Source organism: Ochotona princeps, chromosome 12, assembly GCF_030435755.1.
Source record: "Ochotona princeps isolate mOchPri1 chromosome 12, mOchPri1.hap1, whole genome shotgun sequence".
Taxonomy (NCBI): Eukaryota; Metazoa; Chordata; class Mammalia; order Lagomorpha; family Ochotonidae; genus Ochotona; species Ochotona princeps.
In genome coordinates this window covers 68,828,792-68,844,760 of record NC_080843.1, presented here as the reverse complement: position 1 = coordinate 68,844,760, position 15,969 = coordinate 68,828,792, and the positions used below count along the sequence as shown (strand labels likewise).

At 50.4% G+C, this 15,969-nt stretch overlaps 2 protein-coding genes across 2 annotated transcripts in view; one reads left to right on the top strand and one right to left on the bottom strand.

Annotated features, from left to right (window-relative positions):
- The window catches only part of CENPJ (centromere protein J), a 44,284-nt gene extending 42,387 nt beyond the window's left edge, over positions 1 to 1,897 (bottom strand). The window contains exon 1 of the mRNA XM_058670997.1: positions 1,731 to 1,897. The gene's annotated coding sequence lies outside the window, so the exon portion shown is untranslated. The remainder of the gene's footprint in view (positions 1 to 1,730) is intronic.
- A 9,424-nt stretch (positions 1,898 to 11,321) lies between these two features.
- PARP4 (poly(ADP-ribose) polymerase family member 4) overlaps positions 11,322 to 15,969 on the top strand; it is a 69,909-nt gene continuing 65,261 nt past the window's right edge. Inside the window, exon 1 of the mRNA XM_058670550.1 lies at positions 11,322 to 11,696. The gene's annotated coding sequence lies outside the window, so the exon portion shown is untranslated. The remainder of the gene's footprint in view (positions 11,697 to 15,969) is intronic.

Sequence of the window (15,969 nt, the reverse complement as noted above, 5' to 3'; positions counted from 1 at the left end):
GCATAAGGGGAGAGAAGTAGATGGAAGATCTCTCTGCCTTTCAAAATATACAAAAATGTTAAAAAAAAAGAAAAGAAAAGACAAGCCAGTTATAAAAGGGCAAAGAATCTAAACAGATGTTCAAAGAAGAGCCCTAGGGCCCAACGCTGTGGCTTAGTGGCTAAAGTCCTCGCCTTGAACGCACCGGGATCCCATATGCACGCTGGTTCTAATCCCGGCAGCTCCACTTCCCATCCAGCTCCCTGCTTGTGGCCTGGGAAAGCAGCTGAGGACAGCCCAAAGACTTGGGACCCTGCACCCGTGTGGGAGACCTGGAGGAAGCTCCTGAGTCCTGGCTTCAGATTGGCACAGCACCGGCCATTGTGCTCACTTGGGGAGTGAATCATCAGACGGAAGATCTTCCTTTCTGTCTCTCCTCCTCCCTGTATAGCTGACTTTCCAATAAAAATAAAATAAATCTTCAAAGAAGAATCCTAATTGCGGGCACTTAGCCCGGTGGTTAGGGCTGCATGGGTTCAGGGCTCTGTCTGGCTCCAGTCTTAACTCCAGCTCGTCCACCAAGACAGAACCAGGAGGCAGCAATGACCCTCAATTCATCGGTTCCCACCATCCACATGGGAGACTGGGGCTGAGTTCTTGGTGCCAAACTTGAGTCAAGTTCTAACCACTGCGGGCATGTGGGGGACAAAGCAGATGGTAGTCCTCACCCAATCTCTCTCTGAATTCTGCCTCTCAAAGAAATACTTACTGTCAACAAATACATGAAGAAATTAAGAACAGGAATCGGTGTTGTGGCTCAGAGGACTACCTGTCACTTGTAAAGCCGTGTCACAGTTCCAGGCGTGGCCACCCTGCTTCCCCTGGGAAGGCCATGGAAGATGGGCCACGCACCAGGGGCCCAGCCACCCACACAGGAGACCAACACAGAGTGCCTGAGACCTGCGCTGGGTTCCTAGCTCCTGGCTTTGATGGGTCCAGCTCCAACTATTAGACATTTAGGGAATAAACGAGAAGACGGCAGCTCTCTTGCCTCTATAATAGAGACACATAAGATACATGGCGAGACAGACTCATAAGGACGGATGCCTCTCAAAGAAACAACACTGGAATGGTTATTATGAAAATGATAAAGGGAGAAGCGCAAGTGTTGCGGTGTGGCAGGTTAAACGGCCATTTGGGACACATCACAAAGACCACTCGCATGTTCCAGACATCAAAATCTGACCGATCAAAGAATGTATGTACATGGCCAACTCACCAACCCACATGAACTAAACAGTTCCCATGTTTACAATGTTTATCAATAAAGCTGCTTATAAAACCCCGACGACAAAAAAAAATTTTTTGAGTAAAAAAATAAAAAGAAAAAAGAGGGGGAAAAAAAACCCACAGACAGCCTTTGAACCTCCCAACAGTGCTACGTAAACACTTTCTCAAGCGATGGGGGGGATCCCTTGCTGGGCCGTGCAAAGTGGACACAAACAGCACGTTCAAAGCCACCCTGGAACAGGAGCAGCACCTACTACAAAGTCAGGAAAACACGCAGAGCTTCCGACTGGAAACCCCTGCCGCAGCCCAAAGACCGAGAGCAAGCAGCGCTCCCCCCAGCTCTGCGGACCCCACCGGCCGCCTCGGAGCCCCGCGGCGCCGCCCCCGCGCCCGCCGAGCCCGCCCTTACCTGCAGGGCCCGGGAAGCCCTGCTCTGCCGGCCCCTTCGCCCACCACAGTACCGCTTCGCGAAGCCGCGGCCTCGAACCCCTCCGCGCCAGCCCTGCAGTCTCCGGCACTTACGAATGAGCCGCCACAATCGCCGCGGCAGTCGGAGCCCCGCCCCCGGGCAGGCACCGCCCTTGTCCCGAGGGCTCTTGGGAATTGTAGTTCCTCCTGCTCCCCCTTTGCGCTTTCGTCAGGGCACGCCGGGTCCACGCAAACTACAACTCCGAGCGACGCCACAAGGACGGGAGTTGCCTAGGGGATGGACTGCGCTCCGCCTTTCGCCCTAACGCGGGCGGGCCACTGTGGTAGGCGGGCGATGGGCGGGCAGCGCGGCGGGAGCGGAAACCGTCGGAAAGTCTACTTTCCCCGTGGATGGAGACCCTGGATGCCAACGTGCTCGAAAACTGAGGGGCGCCTACGACACAATAGATCCCGTGTATCCCTGAAAGCATGGAGCGCCGAATCAAAGCCAGCTTAACGACCGACGCCTTGGGAGGATTTTGTTGTGGTTTGCTATTTTGATTATTTTTAATTTTTTATTATTATTATCATTTTATGATACAGTTCGGCCCTGGGATTTCCCTTATCCCCTCCCCAAATTCCCTCCCACACCACGTTCCCCTATATTGTCACTATATTATAGTTCTTGATAAACAGCCATATATCTATCACTGCGGGCATGGACAATGGCAGAGTCCAGCATCCTATTGTCAAGATACAGTAAACAATTTCATTGAAAGTCCATCTTTGTAGGGAAGTAGAGATGCATACTGCGTTGTATCCTCACATCTGATATGATAGTCTCCATTTCAGTTACTGTACATCCCCTTAAGTGAAAAGCCACAATACAAAGTCAACAACAGGAAGAAAATGGAAATTTACAATGCCATGAAGTTCAAGAACATGCTATTGAATGACTAATGTGTCACTGAAGAAACGAAAAATGTTTTCTTTTTCTCTTTGCTTTACACCTTGGCTGGAGAAGGACAGTTTACCATACGGTGTCATAAGGTGAAATAGGGAAAGTAGAATACTTCACTCAGAATATAATTTATCTGTAGTATTTTTTTAACCTGAAAAAAAAAATATTTTATCTGTTTGCTTATTGAGAGAAGCTACAGGCATCCACAGACCCAGGTGGCGGCCTATAAACATCTGTCCTTAGGTAAAAAGAAATGTGCATCTATCTATGTTAATAAATAATAGCCGCAGGTGCACCCAGAATGCCCACCGCCAGAGACTGTAGGTGGGCACCAGGGGATTGGTGAAGCGCACAGTTTGAACCTGGAGGTCACTACGCTAAGGCGAGTGGACCTTAAAGGGGGCTAACACCTAGGGGAGTTACGATCAGGCATTCAGGGTGGCCGCTGGGTCCAGGATGGCAGGACCAGGGGTCAGTTTTGGGGGGCTCAGTTCTAGTCGCTCCTTACACATGGACAAGCAGGCATGTCAGATTGACACGAAAGAGGGTGGCGTTATAGCAGCTTGAGGCTTTGGTGAGGAGACTGCTGGAAGCCTCTTAGCTCGTTTAACTTCCTGCCCGGCCCACGTCACTACCAGCATAGGAGGCACAGAATCTGTATTGTCTTCCCGTGGTTCTAGCTTTGATTCATATCATAGACAAAAATTGTCAAGATCTCAAATTTTAAACTCTGTATAGCCAGGTGGGAGTATACTCAGAAAGTTACTGGCCATCATTCATTTTAGTTGAGCATTATGTTGGAAGTGTATGTTAGATATTACAATGACGTATGCTAAGTACTAAAAGTATAGCTTTTAAGTTTTTTTGTTGTTTGTTTTTTAATTGCCAGCATAGGATGCTGCAAAGATGCAGATACCCCAGGTATCTAGAAGGTTACAGACCTGCAGTTTAACACACTAACACATAAGCCATGTCATAGTTGAAACAAACGACACTGGTAATTTAAAATATTTAATAGCAATTTGTCCCCTCAAGATATTTTTTCGCTTTCTGCTTCAAAAACCATCTCCCCTTAGAGATGAGGAAACCAAAACCCAAGACTTCCAAGAATGACACAATTGTCTGAGAGGCTGAAAACCCAAGCTATCTTTTTCCTTCTTTATAATTCCTTGGCTTGAAAGAATACCTAAAAGTCTCATCATTTTTTTCAAAAACATGCTTTATTGGTTTGGGGTGAAGGGGGGGGAATCCCAGTACCTATGAAATTGTGTCATGTAATGCAATGTAATTAATGAATAAATGAATATTTAAAAAAAAAAAAAAACATGCTTTATTCTAGTGTGATACATAGTACTATGTTCTTTGTTGTTTTAAAAAATATAAGTCATTGACCACATGTAAGTCTTAACTGGCTGCTAAATTAAAGCTCATATGTAAGTTTTCAGCTGCAGCCCAGGTAGTTCTCGAAAAATGCCTGAAAGAGTCCTGCTCCATTAGAAGAAGGGTACAGAGAAAGCACTTCCGGCTTCTGCTCTGCCAGATAATGAAAGGTTGAACGTCACCAGCTGGCCCCGGTGGGCCTGGGAACACCCAGCAGGGCCTGGCAGAGCAGTGCAGGCCTGGGAACTCATTCATGTGCTTGGGTTCCAGGATGGCAGAGGAGGAGAAGGAAGAGCATTAGGGTCTGAGGCTGGCATGTTGGCGCGGTGTGCTGGTGGGTGGGGCTTGGGAATTCATTGACGTGCAGAAGGGTAGGGTCCCATGCCTGCACACGTTCCAGAGGAGTGTATCTGGCATCCCAGGTGGGTCCTGGGTGGGCAGGCAGGGCTTCAGGCAGCTTGCCATCCTGCTGGAAATCCAGTCTGGGAAGCACATGCGCTCACGGACATGAGGGGATGTGGATTGCTAGGGAAGTGGGTGTAGGATGTGTAGGAATCGGGAACCACTGAGGGAACACATTGCTGGTGAGGAAAGATTTCTAGGAGACTTCCATTGACAAGGGCACTGTATTTCCAGGTAAGCGAGGGGGCTGAGACAAAGAGGTTTAGGAGGAGGGAAACTGGAGGATCTTTCTGGGTTAGACCAATGCACCTGCCCAAGCGGAGACCTGAGCTGGACTAGTTAGCTTCTGACACTGTAGAAGGACATTCAGAATCTTTGGTATTGTGGGAGACAACAGCGAGTTGCATCTCCCCTGAAGGCACCAGGAGCAACTGAGAAGGGCATGAATGAGCAGGATACATCCTGGTTCACAGGTTTAGATTAAGAACCTGCTAGAGGAACAAGTTGTGTTTTGGGGAACTGTACCTTGCTGATGAGATGTAAATGGATCAAGCCCCTCCTCCCTGGATGCCTACTTGACAACCTGCCTTTAAAAGTCTAGTGCTGTTAATAAACTTCAGCTACTGACCACCAGTCAGTGGTCCACACGTGTTAGTATCAGCTCCGTGCACCAAGTCCATCGTTGCGGGACAGCAACATGACACCACTGCCCACTGCCTACCAAAACATGCTAAAGGTAAGGCTGAGTTCTACACAGCAGAGCTAGATCTCAATACCTGCAATGAGTGTCAGAAGAGGGAATGGGTCTCCTTAGGCCGGGCCATGACACTAACCAGCACGTCGGAGAACCGGGTCTGGGGACAAATTCTGTGGGAGAATATGTGAGCTCGCCCGTGTAGAACTGCGATGTTTGTTGCTTTGCTCAAGAGCTGGGGGTGGTGACAGGCCAAACTGGACAGGACCATGGAACTCACAGACACAGGTACTAGGATTGGGAGGAGGCTGGATTAGTCCAGATTACATGACTAACAAATATACCGAAGAACTGAGTGTGGAGCAGGCTGGGCCACAATACCCAACAGCATACATCAAAGCTGAGACTGGGGGATGAATTATGCAGGGAGGGAGGAGGGTAGAGCAAGAGCCCAGTAGTGGGGCTACAGGAGCTCCCCTATTGGGTCAGTGCTCACGCTGGTAAGTGTGAGAGCTGGGACTAGGGGCAGACCAGGCTGGGCAGGGATACAAAGCCTGTTGGCCTGCATGTGAGCTGGGTTAGGGAAAGAGCCAGGCTGAGCTAAGTGACCATATCCACTAATGCAGGAGCCAGAGTAAATGCAGACTGACCGGGCTTTGCCTCAGCATCAGCTGGCAAGTGCTGGGAATGGGAGCAAGTCCTGTCACTCTAGACCACAGAACCACCCGGAAAATGCAAGATCTGGGGCTGGGAGTGGGCCTAGTAAGCAAACTATGGGCACCCCTCTCAGGGGCTGTAGCTCCCACCAGTGAGCGTGAGAACCAGGACTGGGGGTAGGACTGGCTAGACAGGTGGTAGCATCCACCAGTGTGAGAGTGGGCTGAACAGTGGGGTAACTTGGGCTAAATTAGACTGCAGCAACACCCATTGGTGTCTAAAAGTCAAAAGGAAGGTGAGACAGACTGGACAAGTCTATTGCACATACTGCCATGCATAGGAACCATGGCTGGGAGCAGGCCTAGTGTGGGTTATTGGGAGTCACTCTGGGCTGTGGTTGCCACTAGTGTGTGTTAGGGCTGCGTGTATGGTGGGCAGGGTTGGGCTGGGCAGGAGCAGTCATTGGTTTGCTATGAGATAGGGCTGGAGACAGGACTGACCCATGTCAGCAACTACAACTACCAGTGTATGTGTGGGCTCATGCAGGTGACAGGCTGAGCCAAACTCCACACTGGCTGGCACACACAGGAGTCAGGTCTGATCACCTCTGGTGAGGTTTGTTTGGATACCTCCACAACTGGAACACTGGACTCAGAACTCCAACCATAGGATCTGTGCTCTGATCGTGGAGTGCATGTGTCATAACTGGGTCTCCTTGCTTGCTAAAGTCTGTGCAGCGGACGGCATGCCCAGATGCACATGAGGGTACATGACAGATCACTAAGGCCTGCAGAGCACAGCCAGTGCCATGGCAGGGGATAGAGGGCAGAACAAATTGGACAACTCTGCTGCCTCAGCTTGGATAGCAAGCATCTGGGTGAACTGAGACTCTGAGGTGTACTATGTCAGCCAGTGGAGCTTGGAAGGGTTTCCTCAACCTTGGAGCAATGAACTCAACCACACCTCAAAACTACTGGAACCACTTGATCAGACCCCTCGGAACATGCTCCACCTCGGTGACCCTGGGATGACACTGAGTGGCCATCCCACATCCCTGAATACCAATCCAGTTAGGCTGCTGGGAGCAGCCCTGTCCCCTCCTCTCCTCCCATCCTTCAGACACAGGAAGAAGGAAAAAAGAAAACGGAAACAATTGTCTCACCCACTTCTGCCTATTCTGCCGCCTTTCCCACCCTAAGCAGTAGTCCACATGAGCATGCATCCTTCTCCACTATGTAAATATAATAACAAAGAAAAAAGCTTCTCCTATCCTTGCTGCATCTTCACATTTTGCTGTAGTGAAAAATTAGACTGACAGCTTGCACACAAGAGGGTGTGAGCACAAGGCGAGCCATTCTTACACAGTCTTCTAAGCCATCATAAGAGGCAGGGGACAATCCCAGGACCTGGAGTTTGGCAAGCCAGGATCCAATCCTAACTCCACAAAAAGGTTTGTAATCTTTAGCACTCAACCTTTCTAAATCTAGTTTTACCTGCAAAATACGGGTGCTTGTAATGATGCCTACTAAATAGAATGATAAAGATTACATTAAAGTTGGAGTGTAAGCCAGTGTAGCCACTACGGATGTCAGTATGAAAGGTATGCAGACAACGGGCCTTGTGCCGTGGCCTAGTGGTTAAAGTCTTCACCTTGAATGCACTGGGATCCCACATAGGCGCCGGTTCTAATCCCGGCAGCCCTGCTTCCCATCCAGCTCCCTGCTTATGACCTGGGAAAGCAGTCAAGGACGGCCCAAAGCCTGAGGACCCTGCACCCCCATGGGAGACCAGGGAAAAGCTCCTGGCTCCTGGCTTAGGATCGGATCAGCACCTGCCATTGCAGTCACTTGGGGAGTGAATCATCAACAGAAGATATTTCTCTGTGTCTCTCCTCCTCTCTATATGTATCTAACTTTGCAATAAAAATAAATCTTTAAGAAGAAAAGTATGCAGACAACTGAAAATGGATCTCTACCACCCAGCTACTCCAATGAATATAACCAAAGAAAGTGAAATGTGCATATGACAATATGAGAAAGTGACGTGAAACCCTATATTTATAACAGTGCAATCCACAATAGTGAAGACATGGAACTAACCCAGATGTCCAACTACACAGGAATGGGCAAAGAAACTGTGGTGCAACATCTACTCCATGGAATGCCTCTCAGCCATCAAAAAGAATTAAATCCTAGGGCCCTGCATAATAGCCAAGTGGCTAAACCCTTCCCTTGCATGTGCCAGGATCCCACATGGGCCCAAATGCTTTACTTCCCCTTCAGCTCCCTGCTTGTGGCCTGGGAAAGTAGTAAAGGATGGCCCAGAGCCTTCGGATCCTGCACCTGCATGGGAGACCGAGAAGAGGTTCCTGGCTCCTGGCTTTGGATTAACTCAGCTTCAGCCATTGTGGCCACTTGGAAAGTGAACCAGCAGATGGGAGATCTTTCTCTCTGTCTCTCCTTCTCTCTGTAAATATGACTTTCAAATAAAAAATAAGTAAATCTTTTTAAAAAAAAACAATGAAATTCTATTATTTGCAGCAAAACAGACCCAACTGGAGACTGTTACACTCAGTGGAATAAGCCAATCTCAAAAAGGACAAAGATCTATGATATAAGGCACATTCCTGAAGATGGCCCTAGTGTTTGGACCCCTGCCATCCATGCAGAAGACCTGGGTGGACTTCCTGACATGTGACTCAGTCTGGGCCAGCCTTGGCCATCAGAGCCATTTCGGGAATGAACCAGTGAAAGGAAGAGCTTTCTCTCTCTCCTCTTTCTTTCTCCCTCTTCTTTTCCCTGTCTCCTTTTTTTCTCTCCCTATTAAATAAATATTTAAGCATTTTTTTTTCTTGAAAGCAAATAAAATTCTTGCTGTTTAATAGGAGATAAAGCTCCAACCACTGGTTTACTTCAGATGCCTGCAATGGTTGTAGCAGAGGCCAGAGCTGAGAACCAGGAATGCAATACAGGTCTCTACATGGGAGGTTGGGGTCCAGTAACTTCAGCTGTCACTGCACTGCTAAGAAGCTGTAGTCAGGGGCTCAGTGCAGTGGCTCAACTGCAAGCACTGGGATCCCATACGAGCACCAGTTTGTGTCCTGGCTGTTTCACCTCCCATCCAGCTCCATGCTTATTGCCTGGATAGCAGCATAGGGTGGCCCAAAGCCTTGGGACCCTGCACCCATGTGGGAGAGCTGGCAGAAGATCCTGATTCCTGACTTTGGATCAGTTCAACTCCAGCCACTGACCGCAGCCATTTGGAGAATGAACCAGCAGATGGAAGATTTTTAGTGTCTCTCGTACTGTAAATCTGACTTTCCAATCAAAATAGATAGATCTTAGGTAAGAGAAGCAGAGCAGTAGATGGAGCAGGACTACACACTTGGAAACCGAACCCAGGCATCCTGGTGTGAGACAAACACCTCGGCTGTTAGAAGTGGCTATCGCAGCCGCCTGGGAAACGAACCAGTGGGTGGGAGATTGACCTCATTCTCTCTCTACATCTGTGTGTGCATTGTTCTGCCTCTCAAATCTTAAAAAAAAAACACATGGATGCCAGTATTGTAGCCTATCGGGCTAAGCCTCTTCCTGCAAAACCAGCATCCCATATGGGTGCCAAGCACTCACGCCATCCTTCGCAGCCTCTGAGGTTGCATATCAATGCATCAATTGGAAGATGACTTGGAAGTTGAGTAGTTGGGATATGAACAAGGTACTTTGTTCTGGGGGTATGGACATTCCCAATAGGTTAATCACCTGTCCCTAAACTTGTATTTCAATTCCATTTCCATGAACTTAAAACTTTTGTTGATTTTTAGTGGAAAGGCAGATTTACAGGTAGAAGGAGAGATAGAGAGATCTTCTATCAGCTGTTTCACTCCCCAAATGACCGCACAGGCCGGAGCTGAGCTGATCCAAAGCCAGGAGCCAGGAGCTTTTCCCTGGTCTCCCATGGGGGTGCAGGGTCCCAAGGCTTTGGGCCTTCCTCAACTGCCTTCCCAGGCCACAAGCAGGGAGCTGGTTGAAAAGTGGAGCAGCTGGAACATGATCCGGCGCCCAAATCGGATCCTGGCATGTGCAAGGTGAGGGCTCCAACTGCTCGCTAGGCCACCGCACGGGGCCCCCATGAACTTTTCAAAACGCCTTCGTACAACTGGTGCTTTCGTTCTCACTTCCTGCTTTAATTGCTCTAAGCATTAAACCAGACACAAGTAAAATCAATGTCTCCACCAATGAGCATTTTGCCCTTAGCCTTGCGCGTAGCTTTCTAGATCCCTCATTTATGTATTTTTTTTTAAGGTTTTAAAATTTTTATTGGAAATGCAGGTTTACAGAAAGAAGGAGAGACAGAGAAAGCTCTTCCATTCACTGGTTCACTCACTAAATGGTTGCAATGGCCAGAGCTGAGCCGATCTGAAGCCAGGTGTTTGAAGCCTCTTCTGGATCTCCCACGCAGGTGGCAGGGTCAGGCTTTGGGCTGTCCTCTCCTGCTTTTCCAGGCTACAAGCAGGGGGTTGAATGGGAAGTGGAGCAGCTGTTGCAGGAACCGGCACCCATTTTAGGTCTCCATGCTTGCCTGGGGAGGATTAGCCGATTGAGCCATCTTGTCAGGCCCCCTAGATGCCTCTGTTTAAAGGGAACATTTAAAAAAGTTGTTTTTTCACGTGTATCTAAAAGGCAAAAAGACAAAGACAAGCAAGGATCTGCCATCCATTGATTCACTGCGCTAGTGTCTGAAATAGCCAGGACTGTGTCAGACTTAAGTCCAAGGTTGGTAACTCGATCCAGGTCTCCTGTATGGGTAACAGAATACCAAGTAGTTGGGAGCCTTGGTGGGACTTGAACTCAGGCATGCTGGTAAAATGAGCATTTCAAAACTCGTATCTCCAAAAACCTCTCTCTTGGATTTTCTCCCAAGATGTTGGCAGGGCTGAGCTTTGCTCCTGGTAGCAGAAGCACTTGTTCGTTTCCCTTTTAGTGTTTTCAAGGAACTCTCCCTGCTTTGAGAAAGTTGTGAAGTAGCAAACCCCTTGCACCAGCTCCCCCTGGTTACCCTCAGAGAGATAACTATAACAAACACCCTTGGGCAAAGTCTACTGCCTGTAGAGTGAGGTGTGCACGCCAGGAATGATTTCTGACAGGGCGAATGGAGCTAGGGTGAGTTAAAACTCCATAAAAGATCTAACTACTTGGTTTCAGTTGCCTTTCTCCTAGTTAAGCACTTCCTTGTTCGCTGTATTTTTTTTTTTTTTTTGACCTATGGGTTGTCGTAAAATTGTGCCAGGTGTTTATTGTTTCCAGAGAAGAATAGAAGAATAGATCCAAAATCCCCTACTGTTATCACTAATATCACCTAAAGGGTTCTCATGTAACCTCATAATGTAGGTCGTAAAGACGGAACCCCCAAGAAATGTCCCTGTAAAATAGGACGGAGGCAGTATTCTCTGTTCTATCCCTTCTCATTTTCTCCTGCTCCCCTGGAATCCGATTCACTCCCTGCGGTTGAATCCACACATATACGTGAATACGTACAAGGACTGTCATAAACTTCAACTCAGAAAGTCTCTGATCCCAAACCCTCGCAAATTTTGCTGCTTTTCTGCCTCTGGAAATTCTCCCTGACTTCTCAGTTAAATGGCGCTCCCCGTCTCAGCTGAATGAAAAGAAGTCCTTGGACAGCCCGGCGATGGTGAGGTCCTGGACCGGGTCCCGAGTTCTTCCGGGAACTGACCAGCGGCGGTTCCCGCTAGCAGCGCTGGTGCAGCGCGGAGCGAGGCGGGCTGCAGGGGCGCACGCTTCGCCCCGCCCGTCCCGCCGGCCGCGCCCCGGGACAGCGTCTGCAGCCCCGACGGCCCAGAATCCGGAAACGTCGGCTCGAGCAGCCAGCGCCTGACTTGGGGGACGCCGGGAGCGAATCTGGCAGGTGCGTGGGAGCCGCGGGGTGTCCCGGCCCTGGATTCCATGTAGCTTTGACCGACACTGGGCCGGTGTGGTTGCGCAGCAGTTGCTTTGGGCCCGGACTCAGCGCTGAGTGGCAGCTGCCGGATGCAGGGCGAATCTAGGGTCCCCATCGCACCTGGAGGCTGACTCGATTCCCCAGATCCCTCATGTTTCCGCGAACTGAGCGAGTCGCAGTAGGACGCGGTGTTTCTCCTTTCCTGGTGCCCAGTGTCCAGCCTGCTTTGCAAGTTAGGCTTTAGGGGGGACCTGTTGAATGCGCAGTCCCTTGATGAACTATCGGGAAATGTCGTCACCAGAAGAGCGGTGGAGAATCCGCCCAGCAGTGAAATGACGCCCCTCCCCTCAGGAGTGGGGGGTCCAGACGGCGAGCTCAGCTCAGGGAAACCAGGGGCGCTACTGTGTGCTATGGGAGTAGCTGTGGCAACAACAGCCTTAGCTTTTTTAGGGGCTTAGTGATCCTAATGGGGAGGTCTTGTGGGTAGAGTTTGAGTTGGAATGTGCAGGTGGCGTCAGAAGGCTTTTCTGTGATCCTGCGCTTTTCGCTGGTGCGCGCAGGTTTCATTAAGAAGGCCAGGCATCTTAAGTGGGCTGGATTCTAGGCCTGGACGATGAACCACTCAGCATCCCCTCGGCCCTGGTGGGAACAGCCACGACAACAAGGAGAAGTGTGGGGCGAGTCGGGGGATCTTCCTGGGCGGGGACGGCCAGGGGCTTCCCCAGAGTCCGGAAACCTGCAGACGCGGCTGCGCCCAGAGTCCGCGGGCGGGAGGAGAAGCTCGCGGGGTAGGGAGGGCCGTGCGCCGTCGCTCTGGGGTGGCGCCGGGGCAGCCCGAGCTTCTGCTCGCCGACATAACCCGCCCGGTGCCCGCGGATCCCGAGTTGGCTCTGGCCGCGTCTAGAGGAGGCATGGACCGCACGAGGAGGCTGCGCGGCCGGCTGTGGAAGGGCTGTGACTAGGGCCGGAGGCCGGGCTTGCCATGTGGAACTAAAAAGATGAAAGTCCCGACTTGAGATATTGCAAATCAAAGGGTTACCTTTCGGCCGCCTGGCAACATCAGGTGCCAGGAACTTGGCAGGGATCTGCAGGTAAGCTGGGCACCCTATGGTTTCCCGGCGGCCTGGAGGTGCTCCGTGCCTCTGAGCCACGCAGTGCTGGAGTGTGGTGGAGAGGTAGACTCTAGCGTAATGAAAGTAAAGACTGAAAAATGCAAGCTCTTTTTGGTTCAGTGATTCCATCACTTCTGGTCATTTAGAGCCATGTCTAGAAAACAATGACAGATTTGGTCAGAAATGTAGGCAAACAAACGTTATCCTCATCGAGTATCTGTAATAGTGAATGGTTTTTGTTTGCTTGAGCTTTTTTTTTTTTTTAATTGTTATTGGAAAGGCAGATTTACAGAGAGAAGGAGGGACAGAGAAAAAGATTTTCCATCTGCTGGTTCACTCCATAAGTGGCCGCACCAGCTTAGGCTGAGCCAATCCAAACCCAGGAGCAAGGAACTTACCCTGGGTCTCCCACACAGCTGCCGGGTCCCAAGACTTTGAGACATCCTCTACTGCTTTCCCAGGCCATAAGCAGGGAGCTGGATGGGAAGTGGAGCAGCTGGGACATGAACCCATACCTATATTGAACACTGGCGCTTGGAGGTGGAGAATTAACCAGTTGAGCCATTGTACCAGGCTCTGTTTGTCTGTTTGTTTGGTTTTTTTAAAATATTTATTTTTATTGGAAAGGCAGATGTACAGAGAGGAGAAGAGACAGAGGAAAATCTTCTGTCCGATGATTCACTCCTCAAGTGGCCGCATCAGCTGGAGCTGAGCCAATCCAAAACCAGGATCCAGGAGCGTCTTCCCGTCTCCCACACGGGTGCAGGATCCCAAGGCTTTGGGCCGTCCTCCACTGCTTTCCCAGGCCACAAGCAGGGAGCTGGATGGGAAGTGGAGCTGCCGGGATTAGAACCGGCGCCCATATGGGATCCCGGGTCATTCAAGGCAAGGAATTTACCCGGTACACTATCATGCCAGTACCTGCTTATCTGTTTTAAGATTTATTTATTTATGTGTTTGGAAGGCATAATGACAGAGTCAGAGAGGCAAAAAGAGAATTTCCCATTCACTGATTTACTGGTTATTGCTCACAATAACCAGGCCTAGGGCAGCCTGAGGCCAGGAAGGAAGGACACCATCTGGGCATCTCACCTGGGTGGCGGCAACCCAGGTGTTTAGCATTAGGTTTAGCAGGGCAGAAGTCATTCCACCATCTTGCCAATTCAAGCGGACACTCCCATCCAGGAATGTTTGGAATGCCAAGTCACCCTGACCTTCTCCCATGCTGCCCCCTTGGCATCTCGCATGTGTAAAAGCCCAGTGCTGTAAGGCCTGGGCAGCCATGTCTTTTTCTGGCTCTCCCACCAGGGGACAGTCCGTCGCACTTCTCCCGTTTAGCCTGAGCTACAAACCTTGCTTTCTGCCAACTGCCGCGGAACCCAAACACTTAGGTCTTCATCTGCTGCCTTCGCAAGCGCTTTAGCCGTGAGCCAGTTCAAAGTGGAGGAGCTAGGACTCGATCCCAGAACTTTTGTGTAGAATGCCGCTGTGTCTGGCTGTGGGTTAATGTGTGTACCAAGGGAACCAGGTCACTAAATACCTGGTGATGCAGTGCAGAATGAAATAAGCATAGCTTCTACAGCCCAGAGCGTTGGATGACACGGGCAAGTTCTCACTGGCAGGAAGTTGGGGCAGTGGGCTCCTGCCAGTTCCCTGGTGGGCTGCACGGTATGGGTGCTGCAGAGATCTGTGTGCAGGCCTGAGGGCTAGCCTTGAAGTCTTACCTGAAGACAAAGCTAGGATGGCCAGGACAGAGCTGGGACCCAGTGTAGGGCAGATGGATGCTGGAGACAACCTCAAACAAGAATTTAAACTCTCTTTGATGTTGTTTCAGAGAACAAGATTTTTTTGAGCTTCAGAAGCCCAGGCCAGTCAGAACTCAGTGATAGGAAAATGGGCCAATGGACACACCAACTGGAGCTGCACCTGGGGGGACATTAAGGATCGCTGAAGCAGCTTAAGAAGCCAGCAGGACAGCGCTAAGCCATGGGAATGTGGGCCTCTGGGTGACAGGGCATGGAGCTAGCCAGGGGTGGAGGTGCTGCTTACCTTGGTGGCTGGGAGGCTGGGAGCATGGAAGGGGTGCCACAGCTCTTCATGACCAAAGTAGAAAGACTAGGTGGCCTCAAAAGCAGGAGGATGCCAGTGGGCTCAGAGACAAGGGATGGAGGCAGGGAGGGGAGGAGTGGAGGTGTATCCCGGAGCCCTGTGGCTGGAGAGCTGTGTTCCCAGCCCCACGGGATCTGGCTTTGAAGCCTAGCTCTTTTGATTCTAAATTCCTGCTAGAGTCACGAGGCTCAACGTACTGGGCCTCTTGCCACCGACTTACTTACAAGTCAAATCCTGCATGTTGATGGCTTCTGGGAAGTGAACCCGTAGCAGATGGGAGATTTCTCTCTGTCTCTCAGATAAGCAAACTTCTTCTCCTCTCCTCCTCCTCTTCTTCTTCTCCTTCTCCAGCCCAGGCAGGGCTACAACACCTGTGGGCCTCATGTGCACTAGATCAGGGAAGGGCCAGGTTGGGCTGACTGTTCTGACTGGTGCAAGCAAAAATTTGAGTGGGTGAGGGTTGGTTGGGCTTTGCCACAGCATCAGCTGGCAGAGGCTGGCACTGGGGGCTTTATCTGTCAACTCAAACTCCAGAACCACCTGGAGAGTGCATAATCTAGTAGTGGGAGTGGCCTAGTAGGGAGATAGTGGGCACCTCCCTCAGGTTACCACTCCCACTGGAGAGCAGGAAAACCAGGACTAGGGCAAGGGTGGCAAAACAGAAAGGCACCCGCCAGCATGTGTGTGGGCTGGATAGTAGGGTTGGTTGGGTTGAACAAGGCTTCAATGACCATTGGCATGTAGGAGAAGTGAATGGGATGTGGGATAGACTGAACAAGTCTGCTGTATATACTGGCATGCATGGGAACCAGGGTAGGGAGCAGGCCTGGTGGGGGTTATGGGGAGTCGCTTCAACTAGGCTGCAACTCCCACTGGTTTGCATGAGGGCTGAGTATGAAGTGGGCAGGATCGAGCTGGACTACAACACCCATTGGTTAGTTGGAAGACAGGGCTGGAAACAAAACTGACCCAGCAATTGCAACGACCAGCATGTGCATAAGCTGATTGGGGTGATGGAC